This window comes from Oreochromis aureus, linkage group 7 (genome assembly GCF_013358895.1).
Source record: "Oreochromis aureus strain Israel breed Guangdong linkage group 7, ZZ_aureus, whole genome shotgun sequence".
NCBI lineage: Eukaryota > Metazoa > Chordata > Actinopteri > Cichliformes > Cichlidae > Oreochromis > Oreochromis aureus.
The window spans coordinates 31,421,015-31,424,294 of NC_052948.1; the positions used below are offsets into that span (position 1 = coordinate 31,421,015).

General features: G+C 46.5%; 1 long non-coding RNA gene across 1 annotated transcript; it reads left to right on the forward strand.

Moving 5' to 3' along the window:
- The first annotated feature begins 592 nt into the window (after positions 1–592).
- Positions 593–2,996, forward strand: LOC120440869. The gene is made up of 3 exons (XR_005613586.1): positions 593–729; positions 1,056–1,178; positions 2,116–2,996. It is a non-coding gene; the product is annotated as an uncharacterized LOC120440869 (long non-coding RNA).
- Positions 2,997–3,280: the final 284 nt, after the last annotated feature.

Consider the following 3,280-nt stretch of genomic DNA (forward strand, 5'->3'; position numbering starts at 1 on the left):
GGAGGTCGACGTGCCCGCTGCTGAACGGATGGTCTGCCGCTGTCGTCAGGCCTGGATCAAGGCGCGGGCTGCCATTTCCCGAGCCAACGCTCTGTACGCCAAGCAGCATCGTCGCCGCCACTGCCCGGCTCATCCTCTTCAGCCGGGGGATCGCGTCTGGCTCTCCACAAGGCACCTGCGGCTCCGCACCGAGTCCAAGAAGCTCACTCCCAGGTTCGTTGGCCCATACGAGGTCACTGCCCGGCTCAACCCCGTGACTTATCGTCTCCGGCTTCCGCCCGCCATGAAGGTCCATCCGGTTTTCCACGTCTCGCAGCTTAAACGGCACGTTACTTCCTCACTGGCGCCCCCCTCCCCAGCCCCGCCCCCGCCCAGGTTCGTCGATGGGGGTCCAGTCTACACTGTCCGGCGGATCTTGGACTCCCCTCCCCGGGGTCGGGGGGTCCAGTATTTGGTGGACTGGGCTGGCTACGGTCCGGAGGAGCGCTCCTGGGTGCCGTCCCGCTTCGTCTTGGATCCCTCCCTCATCTCGGATTTCCGTCGCCGCCGTCCTGGACCGTCGGGTGCCGGTCTTCGGGGGGGGGGGTCCTGTCAGCTGGTGATCAGCTGATCACGGGGCCGGGTTTAAAAGAGAGACGCCACCCACCTGTTCGCCGCTCAGACATCGTTCTCTTCATGTCAGGAGCTCCGAAACCTTGCCTACGTCAGTCTCCGCCTGATTCAGCAACTGTGAGTGTTTTTCCTCTCGATTCTTTTTCTCATCCCGGCTCCGCTTGCTCTCCATCTGTAACGCCAGTTCCGAAGCCACGCTTCGTGCACTGATCGTTACTAGAATAACTGCGTGTCTGTTCCAACCCACCGCTAGCCTTTGCCGCGTTTGGGTCTAGCCAGCACGCCACACGGGCACGCCGAATTACTGTGTGTAATTCGCCCGATCGTGACACCCTTTTTCTAGCTGCGGATCACAAGTGTGTTCCTGCACTTGGGCTAACCCCAGCGTGTGCATATTAGTTTTTTTAGAATATATTATAATTTTCTTTGTTTCTTTTATTCAGATGCGGAGGTCCTGACGTGGAGGAGACTGGGGTGCCTTGGTGGTGGGATCCTTTGAGTATTACACACCTGCGCTTTTAGTTCACTAGTGCGAGTGTGTGACAGTGTGCTGCACTTGTGTATTGGTGAGTTTTCCTTTTTTTTTTTTTAATTGTTTCTGTGTGGTATCCCTGTCCCCCCACTGGTAAGCCTTGGCTCTGAATACTTTTTTAGAATATTTGTATATTGATATTTATGCTTGTGCTTTTATATGCTGTTTTAAATAATTATTAACAAAATGTCAACCTGTTTTATCATTGAACCACGTCTCTGTACTAAATATAACGAACCTAAGTGCCTTCTTGGTGATTAGTATTACTTCTATCCAGTATTCTCTGGGTGAAATTCCCAGGGTGGTGTAACAGACAACAGTCTGTTAAATTGTGAAGAGCATTTATTCCATCCCCACCTCCTGCTGCCACACTTCCATACTCAACAAGGAGATGGTACAGAATCGCATGATGTCCTTTGCATGCTTCTCCTTTGAAATCCAAAATGCTTCTGCATGGTGCCACTGTTTAGCTACCTTCACCCTCTGCTGCACTACCCCAGTGATTCTCCACAGCCTCTGCAGGAGTCTCGGGCAATGTTTGTAGACTTTGTATGGCACTCCACTTGGCCTTGGAGCAGTGCTGCCCCAAGCCATTCTAACTACTTCCCTGCCTTCTGCCAGGGTGGGTGCATTGATGTTAAGTTGAGGGGAAGGTTCGAGTGATGGAAGAAGCTCTCTATTGTTGATTAGTTTCTGTTTGACTTTGGTTTGTTTACTATAAACAGAACTTAGAAGTGACGAAATCCAGGACCATGACATGATCAGAGGCTGTGATAACAATATGTTAGTGCCACTAGTTTTGGAATTACAAAAAATATTATTAATGCTTAGAAATCTACAGCAATTTAATTAGCACATAATTATCAGGGACTTTCCTTTTTTTTTTACTTCACGCATGAGTCTCATTTTCTCCCTCCACTTCTCCTTTTTATGTTTTTGTGTGTGTCTGCATGTGTGAGGCTGTTTCCCAGTCTTTCCACGTGCGTCTCGTCCGCTGCAGCCGGCTGTTCGATGAGAACATTCAACTAAATGTCTGATCGATAGGTGCTGGCAGCGCTCCCCGCTGCTGCTGCTGCCAGAATACAGAGGAGGTGGAGAAGGTGGAGGCAGGGCTCAGACTCGTTATGTGTGAGCACTTGTTTCTCTTTATGTGCTTTCTGTAGGTGTTGCCTTTCTATGTAATGTCAGGTATAATCTCATTTGAAAGAGATACACCTGTAGGAAACCTGACCCATGAGTTTCTATTGTCAATGTCCTCACATGAACTGAATGTGTTTTACTATGTTACAGAAATCACAGTGACAACAAAGGCAACCTATTTATTTACAGTCACCATCTCTAGTTTGTGTTTTATTCATATTCAGCTCTGTGTTTGCGTCTTTTTTCAGAAGGTATGTGTTGATATAAAACAGGAAGTCCTCGCCTCATCTGGAGAAGCTATTCCGCTCATACTGACAGCAGGGAACCACCTGCAGAGTTTCTGCAGGTGGGACTTTGTTCGTCTTCGGTCCCCTGTGGAATCCCAACATGCTGTTTTCCTCTGAACTTTTTTTTTCTTGTGTAGTACAACAAAAAAACACTCAACAACATATTTTCACATTCATCATATAGCACAGTATATGAATGAATGATTCATGAGTCTTTTATCGTCATGTTTATGTGTTTGAATCATATTGTGAAAAGTAAAACATTTCTCACTCTTTTAAATGCATTACTTTGTGCTAAGTTGTAACACTGAGGCAGGTTTTGTTTTTTTATACATGTACTTTGGCCAATTATAATACAATAGGGTCAAAATATTTTCTGCACAGCAAAAGTAGAGATAGTCTGTTTCAAATGAAGATGCAGCCGACTTGGCAAACAAAGAATAAATGCAGCAGAATTCACACTTCTCCAAAATCTGACTTCATCAGTTAAAGACTTTATCAGTTAAAAACTTCATAATGTCTGTCACATGCACCTCTGTTGGATAAGTTCTAGAAAAGTTCAGGGCTGAACTACGTGTGTGAAAACAGTGTGTTATTTTCGATTGATTGATTTTCAGCCACTCTTCCTGCAGATCTCTTTAATTTATAACATGTTTTCAAACTGTTTAATTTTAACTGCTCTTACCATCAGAAGATTCTGATGGGCTTT